This window comes from Musca vetustissima, unplaced genomic scaffold, assembly GCF_032173495.1.
Source record: "Musca vetustissima isolate MV318-11 ecotype Yass unplaced genomic scaffold, APGP_CSIRO_Mvet_v1 utg18700, whole genome shotgun sequence".
In the NCBI taxonomy this organism is placed as follows: domain Eukaryota; kingdom Metazoa; phylum Arthropoda; class Insecta; order Diptera; family Muscidae; genus Musca; species Musca vetustissima.
In genome coordinates, this window is record NW_026879984.1 from 232,832 (window position 1) to 248,822 (window position 15,991).

The 15,991-nt window shown below is 32.6% G+C and overlaps 1 protein-coding gene across 1 annotated transcript in view; it reads right to left on the bottom strand.

Annotated features, from left to right (window-relative positions):
- Positions 1–15,991, bottom strand: part of LOC133325235 (breast cancer anti-estrogen resistance protein 1) — a 74,244-nt gene that overhangs the window by 32,903 nt on the left and 25,350 nt on the right. The gene's annotated exons all lie outside the window — the stretch shown is intronic.

Genomic DNA, 15,991 nt, shown 5'->3' on the forward strand with positions numbered 1-15,991 from the left:
ACATTGCTGTCCCATTTACCTTAAATCGGACGAAAATATATATGGGAGCTATATCTAAATCTGACCCGATTTTCTTCAATTTCAATAGGGTTCATCATTGGGCCAAATTAGTGACTTGTGTCAAATTTCATCCAAATCGTATCATAAATGCGACCTGTATTTTGTTTACAATTTAACATCTACAGACGGGAGGACATGCATAATTCGACTCAGAAACTGATTCTATGCATATTCTCAAAAGGAACCATGGGTCTATCTCGTTTCCTTTTGCCTGTTACAAACATATGCACAAAGACATAATACCCTGTACCACAGTGTGGTGAAGGGTATAAAAATATGTTTTTTTTCTAATATTCTAAAACTTCCAGCCATTTGAGGAATTCATCTCCAGATTCCCTGGAAATTCACTTTGACTCACACCACCCAAAAAATTAACACTTTTTCAATGGAATTTTTATTTGAGCAAATTAGTTTATTTATTTTTTTTGTTTTTTCAAACAGTACCATTGTTGGCAAATTCAATTGACAACAAGATCCACATGCAAACAAAATTGTCACTTGATTAGATAGTAATTTATTAATATTTATTTTTTTCTCTTCGATGATAATAAGGTTTGGGAACTTCTTGAATTACGCAAAGATTTTTAATCCGATTTTGCGAAAATCCAATAATTGGAGCCATTAAAGTGATTCATGGAAATCCATGTTAGACTTTGAACTTGAATATCAATTGTCAGGGAATTCATGCGATAGTCCACGATTTATTTAAATGGAGTTTGGAATTAAAGTCCAAAGGATAGGGTTTTAGGTGTCGGCCGGCATGTAAACTCGGTGGCTAACTTTAATCATAAAAATTTACAAATTATTTAAATAGATAAATTGAAATGAAATTATCTTATCAACAGAGTTTTTTTTTTTTGCAAAAAAAAAAAAATCATTTTTGTACTGCAAACGGAAATTATTTGACAATAAATTTAAAGGTCATTTGAAATCATTAATGAAATTAAATATATACACAGAAAAAAAAGCAGTTTGATAAGATTAAGAAAAAAGTAGCTGACTATGAAATGTTTTTATATTTCTTGGCCATAAATAATCGAATATTTTTTTTCAACCCTAAGACATTTATTTATATGGGAGATTGTGTGTAGTAAAAACTCTTTTTTTTTGTTGCTGAATAAAAGTTTTTTTTCTTTTGACTGTCTGTTTGTTGACTTAACTTTCTTGTTTTTCAAGATAATCTATCATTGTTTGTTATTTGTAATTCAGTTTTTTTTTTAAATTCATTTGCATGCAAACAACAATAAAATCATTTGTCTCGTTTTTTTTATTTTTATTATTGTGTAGAGAGAAAAAATAAACAGAAAATCAATACCACTTTAATGAAGAAGAGAAGATGGACGGACAAGAAAACAAAAAACCGATCAATAGATAGTTTTAACAAATTTGTAATTTGACTTTTAAGTCAAGTGTATTGTAAACAAATCATTTCCTTAATAGGAAAACCAAAAGAAAAAGAAGAAGAAGACAGAAAACCCCATCACCAAAGGCAAACACTTAAAAGGCAATTGCAAATGCATTTGAAAATTAAAAAATGTGAAGAAAAAACGAAAGAAAAAAATTACACTGGACTACAAAATATTACAAATAGGAAAAAATATAAAACCAGTGAGCGCAGCAGTATAGTCCGACGTGACCGATCATACGATACCCTACACAACTTCCATGAAAATCATACTTTCTGTGGTTCTATATTCTAAGATTGGGCAATTGGGGCTAGAGGTCAGCAAATGTTACTAATTATCAGTACAGCCCCTCTAATTACATGTCCAGATTTCCTTTACCGTGGGCTTGTGTTGTGGTGTTCGGCTTTCGACTCGAAAAGTACAAAAAATTAAGTTTTCTGTCCACTTCAACCGAAAAATTATTTTCTGATCGTCACCTAACATTTTAGGCGTTGTCCTTGACCGTAACTGGAACCTCATGGAACATTTCAAAGCGATCTGCGCAATATTTTTGCCCTCCAGTGTGGAGATAGGTTACAAAATAATATATGAATACGTAAGCACCTGTAAATATTTAAGTGTAACTCCCGCATCTGAGTACCTACGACAATATAATTGGTGTCAATTTAAAGGTCAACCACTCCTCTTGGATATGCTATCAACTTCACGGGTATATGTCCTTCAGAAGTAAATATATACGCTATAGAATATAAATTTTGTCACTTTTCACACAAAACTTAGGGCACATTTGACCCGCTAAATATTGACCGATCTTTATCAAAATAGGCATGCTTATTCTTTGGCCCGATCCCCTTCTCCATGGGCCATAATTGCGGCCTCAGGAGCGACGAGAAACCCCGATAAAGTTTTTGGTCCATTTCATTCCCTAAATATTGACCGATCTTTTCCAAAAACAATAGGGGTGTTCATTGGCCAGAACCCATCCTACATGCAAAATTTCGTGAAGATTGTTCCATAACTGTGGCCTGCATCGTGTTTAAAAATTATAATGAACGGATGGACGGACACACATGTCTAGATCGACTCAGCTAGTCGAGATAAGACGATCGATATACTTAAAGGTGGGTCAAGGACCAATATTTCGAGGCTTTACAAACTTTTGGGGCTGCCCAAAGCTATAATACCCTGACATCATAGTTGTGTAGGGAATAAAAACTCCGCATTAAAGTTATAAAAAATGTTTCTATACCCTTCACCACACTGTGGTATAGAGTATTATGTCTTTGTGCATACGTATGTAACAGGCAAAAGGAAACGAGATTGACACATCCGTCCGTCTGTCTGTCTATGTTACATTGTAAACAAAGTACAGGTCGCATTTATAATCCGAATTGGATGAAATTTGACACAGGTCACTTATTCGACCCAAGGACGAACCCTTTTGTAATTGGGAGAAATCGGTTCAGATATAGATATAGCTCCCATATATATTTTCGTCCGATTTAAAGTAAATGGTGCACCAAAGTCCCTATATATCCTTCGATTTGCACGAAATTTAGCATAGGGTACTGAATTAGGTCCAGAATGATGTGTACTAAGTTTCGTGAAAATCGGTTGAGATTTAGATATAGATCCCATATACAGTTTCGTCCGATTTAAGGTAAATGGTGCACCAACGTTCCTATAAGTTTTTCGATTTGCACGAAATTTGGCATAGGGTACTGAATTAGGCCCAGAATGATGTATGCTAAGTTTCGTGAAAATCGGTTCAGATTTACATATAGCTCCCATATATAGTTTCGTCCGATTTAAGGTAAATGGTGTACCAAAGTTTCTATATATCTTTCGATGTGCACGAAATTTAGCATAGAGTACTTAATTGAGTGTAGAATGATGTGTGTTTAATTTCGTGAAAATCGGTTCAGATTCAGATATAGCTCCCATATATATTTTCGTCCGATTTGAGGTAAATGGTGCACCAAAGACCCTATATATCTTTCGATTTGCACGAAATTTAGCATGGGGTACTGAATTGAGTGTAGAATGAAGTGTGCTAAGTTTCGAGAACATCAGTTCAGATTTAGATATAGCTCCCGTATACAGTTTCGCCCGATTTAATGTAAATTTGTGTACCAAAGTCCTTATATATCCTTCGATTTGCAAAGTCCCTATATATCCTTCGATTTGCACGAAATTTGGCATAGCGTACTGAATTAAGCCTAGAACGATGTGTGTTAAATTTCGTGAAAATTGGTTCAGATTTAGATATAGCTCCCATATATAGTTTCGTCAGATTTCATGTAAATTGTGTACCAAAGTCCCTATATATCTTTCAATTTGCATGAAATTTGGTATAGTGTAGTGAATAAAGTCTAGAATGATGTGTGTTAAGGCTTGTGAAAATTGGTTCAGATTTTGATATAGCTCCCATAAATATGTTCGTCCGATTTTATGTAAATGGTGCACCAAAGTCACTATATACCATTCGATGTGCACAAAATTTGGGATAGCATATTGAATTGAGCCTAGAACGAGGTGTATTAAATTTCGTGAAAATCGTTTCAGATTTTGATATAGCTCCCATGTATGTAGATGTAGTCATAGCTTCCAATGTGTATTTCGAAGGGGTGTCTGATTGAGATTCAATTTTTAACAGTGCGACGTACCGAATATTCTGTATCAATTTTGCTATACATCGTTTTCCATATATTGGTCCCATGGTACGCAGACGAATCTAAATCTGCCCGAATGAAATTAAATTTATCATAGGTTGCAGAAAGATATGCGTATGTTCCTTCGAGGGAACATTGACATGCAATTGTAAGGGAACCTATGTACAATATAACCAAAGTGGTGATAGCCGGCCCAGTCCGACTTTACTAATTTCCTTACTGGTTTTATTTTTTTCTAATATTTTTATTTTTGATATAGTTTGGATTAAAAAACACACATGGAGAAGCTTGATTTTTTGCAAAATATTTGTTGAGTTGACTTATTTTTCCCCTGTGTAAAAGCAACAATTGCATCTCTGACAGATACATGGGCTGTCTTATCGACAGACAATGTAATATTGTGTCTTTGTAACAACAACAACAATTTTCGATGATGGTCAAGTGGGATGGATGGTTGTACATCCATCTAAAAACATACGTATAGTCAGTCATTCCAAGTCTTTGGAGAAAAAAGTATTGTGAAAAAAAGGAGGAACCACCATTACCTTTCAATATGACAGAAAACGATTTTTTTTTCTCTTCCTCGTCTTCTTTACTTTTGCTGACATTCATTAGCATCTAAGGTTTTTCTTTTTATTTGTTGTAGTTGTTATTTTTTTTTAATTTTTTCTCCTTGTTGTTTGTCTTTTCTTCGATTTTTTTGTATGTAGATGTTTTTATTTTTTCAATTAGCACTACGTTAAAAGAGAAATAAATATGTGTGTATTTGTTGAAGAGATGTATGTCAGTATGTGTATGATGTTGTGTGCAACATAGGCAAGATGAAGTTGAAACAGTCATCGATTATCGAATGTCCAATGAAGCATTAAACAGCAAACATTAATTACGACGGATGACATGCAGAGGGGGGGAAGAGGAAATTTGCTAAACGTCTGTTAGTCAGGCAAATCGAATTTTTTAATCGTGAAAATTTCAATTGAAAATGTGAATTTAGGAGGATAATTTACCGACTAACAAGGAACACTACATTAAAAATGATTTATAAACAGAAAAATAAATTTCTGGAACATTTTTGAACTTTATCTAATTATTTTCCTCTTGGAAGTGATATTGCAGATTTTTTTCTCTAAAAATTCCCGTAAACTATTACCCTGTAAGGCTTTCCTAGGATATATCATCACTCTGTACGGAAAATTATTTTTTTATTTTTATTCGAAAAATAAACCAAACACATTAATCATTTGTTTATCTTCGTTCGTTGGTTTTTTGTTCTGAATTTAAATTCAGATCACCATCATTACATTGTCAGAGCTGCTGTTGTCGTTTTCTATTCTTTATTTAGCACAAGAATACAAAACACCTCATTTTACAAACGTGCTGAGTATGTGATAATTTTTTTTTTTGCTGTGCGACTCATCTGTGATCCACATTTTTTTCTTGGCGAGGTGATTGGAGCTATGTGGTGGGGTATTTCCCTCCCTCCCTCCATTGTGAACTGCTGACAAGAGAAGAAGTCATATTACACCAGAACCTCAGAATTTGCATTAAGATACACAGTTTTATTTACAAATCACGTACGATCCGCTAAATACCTGAGAAAGATATGTGTAAATGTAACAATAGTTATATATATATATATATTTGTTTTACGTATTTATATAACAGTGAGTAATGGGAATTATATAACGCAATTTATTGGAATCTTGAAAAAATATTTATAAAATGTTCAAATATGGTTGGAGTTTCAAAAAATTTTCTTTTACAAATGTCCAGGAGTTAAAAAATACACTCCTGACAAATACTTAAAAAATTTTAAAATCCACGCTTGACAAAAATATATTTTAATAAATCCTGACCGGGCAAATACTTCAAAAATATTTTTAAAAAAATATTTTTAAATTACGCTTGACAAATACTTCTGAAATATTTTTTAAAAATCCGTGTCTGGCAAATACTTCAAAAAATATTTTTTTTTAAAAATCCACGCCTGAAAAATCTTGCAAAAAATATTTAAAAAAATTCACACAATTTTTTTTACAAATTCCAAGCCTGACAAATTTTTCAAAAATATTATTTCTCAAATCCACGCCCGGTTAATACCTCAGAAAATATCTTTTATAAAATCCAAAAATATTTTGAAACCAGTAAGGAAAGTAGTAAAGTCGGACTGGACCGACTATATGATACCCTTCACCACTTTGGGTATATTGCACATATGTATTTTTACAATTGTATGTCAATGTTCCCTCAAAGGAACATACTAAAGTCTTTCTGCAACCTACGATACATTTAATTTCATTCGGGCAGAATTAACTGTTAAGAATTAAATTTAAATTTCGAAATACATACAAACAAAACCCAATAACGTCATTGAAGTCTGAATTTGATACGTTGTGTAAAATTTCGTGTTAATCGGACAGACATTAGGAGTTTGGTGCATATGGGAGCTATATCTAAATCTGAACCGATTTTCCCGAAACTTAAGACACACTATTCTAGACTCAATTCAGTACGCCATGTCAAATTTCGTGCAAACTGAAAGATATATAGGGACTTTGGTATACCATTTACCTTAAATCGGACGAATGTATATATGGGAGCTATATCTAAATCTGGACCGATTTTCACGAAACTTGACAAACATCATTCTAGACCTAATTCATTACGCTATGCCAAATTTCGTGCAAATCGTATGATATATAGGGACTTTGGTGCACCATTAACATTAAATCGGACGAAAATATATATGGGAGCTATATCTAAATCTGAACCGATTTTCACGAAACTTGACACACATCATTCTAGGATTAATTCAGTACACTATGCCAAATTTCGTACAAATCGAAAGATATATAGGGACTTTGATACACTATTTACCTTAAATCGGACAAAAATATATATGGGAGCTATATAACAATCTCAACCGATTTTCAGGAAACTTAGCACACATCATTCTAGACCTAATTCAGTACGCTGTGCCTATTTTCCTGCAAATCGAAAGATATTTAGAGACTTTGGTTCACCTTTTACCTTAAATCGGACGAAAATATATATATGGGAGCTATATCAAAATCTGAACCGTTTTTCTGGAAACTTAGCACACATCATTCTAGACCTAATTCAGTACACTATGCCAAATTTCGTGCAAATCGAAAGATATAGAGGGACTTTGGTGCACAATTTATCTTAAATCGGACGAAATTATATATGGGAGCTATATCTAAATCTGAACCGATTTTCAGGAAATTTAACACACATAGTTCTAGACTTAATTCCGTAAGCTGTACCAAATTTCGTGCAAATCGGAGGATATATAGGGTCTTTGGTGCACCAGTTACCTTAAATCGGACGAAAATGTATATGGGAGCTATACCTAAATGTGGACCGATTTTCGGAAAACTTGACACACATCATTCTAGACCTAATTTATTGCGATATGCTAAATTTCGTGCAAATCGAAAGATATTTAGGGACTTTGGTGCACCATTTACATTAAATCGGTCGAAAATGTATATGTGAGAGCTATATCTAAATCTGAACCGATTTTTACGAAACTTAGCACACATCATTCTAGGCTTTATTCACTACGCTATGCGAAATTTCGTGGAAATCGAAAGATATATAGGGACTTTGGTATACCATTTACATTAAATCGGACAAAAATATATATGGGAGCTATATCTAAATCTGAACTGATTTTTCTCAATTTCAATAGGGTTCGTCCTTGGGCCAAATAAGTGACCTGTGCCAATTTTCATCCAATTCGGATCATAAATGTGACCTGTACTTTGTTTACATTTTAACATGGACAGACAGACGGACGGACATGCATAAATCGGCTTAGAAAGTGATTCTATGCAAATTCTCAAAAGGAACCATGGGTCTATGGGTCCTTTTGTCTGTTACAAACATATGCACAAAAACATAATACCCTGTACCGCAGAGTGGCGAAGGTTATAAAAAGCCACGCCTGGTCGAAAATATTTCTGAATCTCTCCAATCCTTGTCATTACTTTACATTTTTTTCTAAAAAATCCATGCTCATTTTTAGAGTTATAAAAAAACACTTTGTTTTCAATTTTATTACTTAGTTCATTTTGCATTTCAGCCTCACATCCAATCGTCGATTTTTTTTAATACATTAATGTCAAAATTAAAGCTTTTCATTAATTTACAAAAGTTCAAAAAAATTGTAAATATTATTGAGAGAATATTGAAGGTCACTGTGATCGAGTGAGTGTGTGAATGTGTGTATAAAACGCTCATCATTTACACCTCCTTTGTTTTGCTGCCCAAAAAAGGAGTTACTATTTTTTCTCTTTTGACATATGCAAATTATTTTGCCATTTACAATTGGATTGTAAATAATTTATGCCAGCCATATCATGTTGAAAAATTTAATTATATTGTATAATAACGTACAGTGAGTGTAATAAGTATTTTGCCTCAATACAAATTTGACAAAATTCCAATATATACGCCTAAAGCCAGCATACTAAAGATGTAAAATGAATTATGTATGATAGGATATGTTTGTGGACATATATAGATCTTATTTCTGCAAGAACCCCTGCGAAAGACCTATTGGTTTAGAAGATATCGGCCAAAATCTATACCAACCCAAAAACGATTATCACAAAAAAGTATTTTGCTTTTTATTATTATTTTTGAAAAAATCATTACATAACATACGCTCCGTCTTTTTATAGTTACCATTGCGGGTAACCACATACTAAAAGCGATTTGGCGACGATTCCAATAAACAATGGCATTTTTTTCGTGAATATTTTCTCACATTTACGTTCAATACATTCTCCAGCAATATTTCATTTAATATTTGGTAATTTCTCGTCCTAATCTCAAAATGAGAGTATTAAATATAGTCGTCGCGGCTTCAAAACATCCCAAATAAGTTTAGAATAATAAAAAGGAGGTTTTGCAAAATATATCGCGAGGACAGGACCTTAAAAACTATTAAAACCAATATCCGACAAACAAATTATTTTAAAAAATATCGCGAAATCCCATTTTTCTGACTTTGAAAACTTTATGGTCCATTAATATTGATCTAGGAAACAATATATGCGATGAAAATGGCAATAAGGAGGTCAGATTCAAAGATATGAACAGTTCTAAAACAACAGAAACTACAAAACAGTACATGAATTTGGGAGAAAACGTCATTCTTCGTGAAATACTATAGTGTTTTGAAAAATGTGGTAGCTGGTGACGAAGACGCATTCAATATTTTACATCCGTTTAACACCATCAGTTGTGAATAAAATGCAGCAGTGAATAAACAGGTCGATATATTTATTTTCGAAATAAGATGTATTTCTATTGCCACAAAACCGTTCATATCTTTGAATCTGACCTCCTTATTGCTATTTTCATCGCATATATTGGTTCCTAGATCAATATTAATGGACCATAAAGTTTTCAAAGTCAGAAAAATGGGGTTTCGCGATATTTTTTTTACATAATTTGTTTGTCGAATTTTGGTTTTAATAGTTTTTAAGGTCCTGTCCTCGCGATATATTTTGCAAAACCTCCTTTTTATTATTCTAAATTTATTTGGGATGTTTTGAAGCCGCGACGACTATATTTAATACTCTCATTTTGAGATTAGGACGAGAAATTACCAAATATTAAATGAAATATTGCTGGAGAATGTATTGAACGTAAATGTGAGAAAATATTCACAAAAAAATGCCGTTGTTTATTGGAATCGTCGCCAAATCGCTTTTAGTATGTGGTTACCCGGAATGGTAACTATAAAAAGACGAAGCGTATGTTATATAATGATTTTTTCAAAAATAATAATAAAGAGCAAAATACTTTTTTGTGATAATCGTTTTTGGGTTGGTATAGATTTTGGCCGATATCTTCTAGACCAATAGGTCTTTCGCAGGGGTTCTTGCAGAAATAAGATCTATATATGTTCACAAATATATCCTATCAAACATAATTCATTTTACATCTTTAGTATGCTGGCTTTAGGCGTATATATTAGAAATTTGTCAAATTTGTATTGAGGCAAAATACTTATTACACTCACTGTATATGTCACAAAGGCATATACATATAAACATTTTTTTCTATAGAAATGTCATCACAATTGTTGAAAATATAAATAAATAAAAAAATCAGAAAAAAATGTGACAGCTGAATGCTTTATGTGGGCACAATGTTGGGCGTAACGAAGAAAAACAATAGTGGCTGATGCAAAAAAAAAACTGAACAAAAAATTTTTCCTGTGGAAATTTACAATTTGATATTTGTTAACAATGGCAAAATCGTAAATAACAGGTGTGATGATAGATGTTTAGATATGTGTGCCCAATATGGTGATGTTAGATGGATCAGGTGTCTATAGCACAAAAAGTGGTTGTAAAGATCTTCGAATTGATTGTAAGAAATGTTTTTGAAAGAAATTTATAACCAATTTTTTAAATATTTTTTTTTTATTTTCAATTTTTTATTTTTATCCCCTTTTCTACATCACTCGATTTAATTGTATATGAATATCCCCCCTTTGAAAAATTAACAATTATTCTCTAGACCACCTTGCCACCACCAACTTTGATCTCAAATTCCAAAACCAACAAAGTTCAATACTCTATACTATGGCCACATTTTTTGTTTTGTTTTTCCTTGCATATTTACCTTTCAAACTATTATTTCACTTCATATTGTTGTCGTTGTTGTTCTTGTATTCTATTCTAGCTTTAGTATTGCCGCCATCGGTATCGGTTCCGTAACCTCCTCACACATTCGCTCGGTTCGATACAGTAGTCCGAACGTGGCTTATAATTAAATGTAATTATTTACCTTAACATTTACGCGTAATTATATTGAATGTGTAATTTCGTTGTTGTTGTTTTTTTTTTGCCCCACAACAACAACATACTGATATACAACAACAACATTAAGTGGAACTTTAGTTTGCAATGTGTGGTTATTGTTGTTCGTGTGTGTTTTTCTTTTTATTTGATTCGATTTTTTTTCTGCCATACAAAACAATTAATATGTCACATCACGTCGCGTCAGAAGACTGTCTAGGCCTCAGGAGTGTTGCAGTTTTTTGTTGTTGTTGTTGTGGTAAAAACGCCAGCCAGAGGCGTAATGCCAAAGACCAACTTAAGAAGAATAATACAATTTTTTGAAGTTTTTTTATCTCAGACAAGTTTTTGTGAACATTTTGGCAAGCGTGGATTTAAAACCAGTAAGGAAAGCTCAAAAGTCGGACGGCGCCGACTATATGATTCCCTTCACCACTATGGGCACATACAAGAGGCGCTAATATATACAATATCCTGGAGCTATATCTAAATCTGAACCGATTTTCACGTAACTTAACACACATATAATTCTAGACTCAATTCAGTACGCTGTGCCAAATTTCGAGCCAATCGAAAGAAATGTAGGGGCTTTAGTGCTCCATTAACATAAAATCGGACGAAACTATATATGGGATCTATATCTAAATCTGACCCAATTAATACGAAACTTAACACATGTCATTCTAGACTCAATCCAGTACACCATGTCAAATTTCGTGGAAATCAAAAGATATATAGGGACTTTGGTGCACCTTTACAAAAAATCGGACGAAAATATATATGGGAGCTATATCTATATTTGAACCGATTTTCACGAAACTTAGCAGACAGCATTTTGGACCTAATTCAGTATCCTATACCAAATTTCGGGCTAATCGAAAGATACATAGGGACTTTGGTGCACCATTTTTCATAAAATCGGACAAAACTATATATGGGAGCTATATTAAATTTTAACCGATTTTCGCGAAACTTAGCAAATATCATTCTGGACCTAATTCAGCACCCTATGCCAAATTTCGTGCAAATCGAAAGATATATAGGGACATTGGTGCACCATTTTTCGTAAAATCGGACGGAACTATATATGATAGCTACACCTAAATCTGAACCGAGTTTCTCGAAACTTAACACTCGTCATTCTGGACCTATTTTAGTACCCAAAGTCAAATTTCGTCCAAATCGAAATATATATAGGTACTTTGGTGCACCTTTTACATAAAATCGGACGAAACTATGTACGGGAGCTAAATAAATCTTATCCGATTTTCTTCAATTTCAATAGGGCTCGTCCTTGAGCCAAATAAATGACTTCTATCAAATTTCATCCAAATCGGATCATAATTGCGACCTGTACTTTGTTTACAATTTAACATCTACAGACGGACATACGGGCGGGCATGCATAAATCGACTCAGAAAATGATTCTATGCATATTCTCAAAAGGAACTATGGGTCTATCTCGTTTCCTTTCGCCTGTTACAAACATATGCACAAAGACATAATACCCTGTACCACAGTGTGGTTAAGGGTATAAAAATAGTTTTTGAAGTTTGTGGCACGAGTGAATTTTTAAAAAATATATATATTTTTTTAATTTCTGACAAGCGGAGATTAATTAAACACTTTTTGGAAGATACTTGCCATCGTAGAATTAAACGATTTTTTCACGATCAGATATTACCAATTTTCAGTACAGCTCTTCTAATTACTCTGCTTATAATTGTAGCCTATATATCGAATCGAAAGAAAAACACACACAATAACAAGTTGTCGGTCCACTTCATCCCAAACTTATTATCTGATCATCACCGAAAATTATAGGCGTTGTCCCTGACCATAACTGGAACATCATGGAACATATCAAAGCGATCAGAGCTATATTTCCGCCCTCTAGTGCGGTAATGGTTTATTAAATAATATCTGAATACGTAAGCACCTCTAAATATTTATGTGTAATTCCCACATCCGAGAACATACGAAAATATAACTCCTCTTGGATATACTATCAACTTCTCGGCTCTATGCCCTTCAGGAGTAAATATATACGCTATAGAATACAAATTTTGTAATTTTTCACACAAAAAAATCAGGGTCCATTTGACCCGCTAAATATTAACCGATCTTCATCAAACAGGCATGCATATTCTTTGGCCCAATCCCCTTCGAGATGTGTGGACCATAATTTCGGCCTCTGAAGCGATCAGAAAAACCGACAAAAATTAAGTATTTGGCCCATTTCATCTCCTAGATATTAACCGATCTTTACCAAAACCAATAGACGTCTTCGTTGGGCCGAACCCATCCTACATTTTCATGAAGATTGGTCCATAACTGTGGCCTGTATCGTATTTACAAATTCTATGGACAGACGGGCGGACGGGAGGACACAAATGTCTAGATCGACTCAGCTAGTCGAGATATGACGATCGGTATATTAAAGGTGGGTCTATGACCAATATTTCGCGGCGTTACAAACTCTTGTGCTGCACAAAGCTGTAATACCGTGACAACATAGTTGTGTAAGGTACAAAAATCCACTCCTTGTCGGAATATCAAAAAAAAAACAAATTTTTAATCCACGCCTTGTTGGAATATCAAAAAAATATTTTTTTTAAAAATCCAATGAACACTTGAAGAATTGTTTTACATTGAGAATTTCCCCATTTTTCTACGCCACTACTTTCAATTTATTATTGCAACCAATCATTTTTGTTACATTCAAGTATTTAGTTGTTGTTGCATGTCCAGTAAATATTAAAAATATTGGTAATTCTATGTTTAACAATGCACACATATCAATTGTCGCCTATTGTATTGCCTGTCCAGCCGGCTAGCCTGCCATCAATTCATATATACCACATCCACTGGCCGTGTGTCCAACGTTCATCAATGAACTCAAAAATAAAAAACAACAACAAAAAGGTCTTGCAACTTAAAAAGACACCGCCACCCAAGTGTTTTTTTATTTTGTTCTACATGGCTCGAAGTTTTGTTGTTGCTGTTCCGACTTTGGTGTTACGCTCTCAATCAAATTGCCTTATAGTCCATATAAAATCCGACAAAAATAAAAAAAATAATTTATGTAAGCTAATTTATTTATCTATTTTCTGTATAAATAAGCATTCTCAAGCATGGACAATATTTCATTCTTCATTTTGTTACTTATTTTTAAGAAAGAGTACAAATAGCACACTCTTGAATATGACATTGATTTACTATTAAAATGGAGATTATTGGGAACTCAAAGTCAATATTTAAAACGGTAACTACAATGCCAAAAAATAGATTTTTTTTCAATTAACATTTGTCATGTGGCACTGGCAACTGGCCACGCAATCTGACAATTAACAATTGTTTCCCATGATGATGTCTTATTTTTTGGCATTTAAGTCAATACCGCAAACAAACAAAATAATGCTTAAGTAAATAAATTTGTAACACATTTAAAGTTTTTTTATTATTAGTTGTTGGTTTCGCCAGAATTGGCTGCTATTAATGAAACTCTTTTGTTTCTTGAGGCCATTTTCAGTTTGGTGTTTGGTTTCAGATTTTTTTTTTGATTTCTGAAAAGTTTGCAAAAAACGAAACTTCAAATAAACGAAGTTAATTTTTTGAACTCATTAGCGCTATGCTTTGATGTTTCATTTTTATTTTTATTTTTTTTTTATTTTTTCATTTCAGTGGTTTACATAAGATGCAAACAGAGGAGACCCATACACATTTATACATATGAGTAATTACGTATATGGGTTTATTTATTTAGCTGGGTTATACTTGAAGGAGAATTTAATAAAAATGGAGCAAAAATAAAATATTAAAATAAATAACTAGAAAATTAAAAAAATATATATTTTTTTCTGAGTATAAAAGAAATTAAATGTAAAAAAAATATTTTTTAAAAAAATCCACGCCTTAGAAGAACTTACAAAAATATTTTTTTAAAAAATCCACGCCTTAGAAGAACTTCAAAAAATATTTTTTTAAAAAATCCACGCCTTAGAAAACTAAAAAAAATATTTTTTAAAAAATCCACGCCTTAGAAGAACTTAAAAAATATATTTTTTTTTAAAAATCCACGCCTTAGAAGAACTTAAAAAAAATATTTTTTTTTAAAAATCCACGCCTTAGAAGAACTTAAAAAAATATTTTTTTAAAAATCCACGCCTTGGAAGAACTTCAAAAAATATTTTTTAAAAAATTCACGCCTTAGAAGAACTTCAAAAAATATTTTTAAAAAAAATCCACGCTTGTATAAATATTATTTAAAAAAAATATTTTTTAAAAAAAATCCACGCCTTGAAATATGCTCTAAAAATATTTTTTTTAAAAAATCCACGCCTTAGAAGAACTTAAAAAAATATTTTTTAAAAAATCCACGCCTTAGAAGAACTTAAAAAAATATTTTTTTAAAAAATCCACGCCTTAGAAGAACTTAAAAAAATTTGTGTGGCCATCGGACAAACTTCAAAAAATATTTTTTAAAAAATTAAATCGAAGAAGAAAAACTATTTTATTAAAAACCTATTTCCCACGCACACCTTAGAATGCAGTACGCTAAAAAAAATATTTTGCAAATCGAAGGCACATATTGACTTTGGTGCGCCATTTACATTAAATTGGAGCTGAACTGATTTTCACGTAACTTAACACACATCATCCTAGACTTTTTTTGTTCCCCATTCTAAATTTCGTGCAAATCGAAAGATATATAGGTGCTTTGGCATACCATTTACATTAAATCGGACGAAAATATATATGTGAGCTATATCTAAATCTGAACCGATTTTCGTGAAACTTAACACACATCATTCTAAACTTAATTCAGTACCCCATGCAAAATTTCGTGCAAATCGAAAGATATATAGGGGCTTTGGTGCACCATTTACATTAAATCGGACGAATATATATATATTTGGGAGCTATATCCAAATCAGAACCGATTTCCATGAAACTTAGCAAAGATTTTTAGGGACTTTGGTGTATCATTTACCTAAAATCGGACGAAACT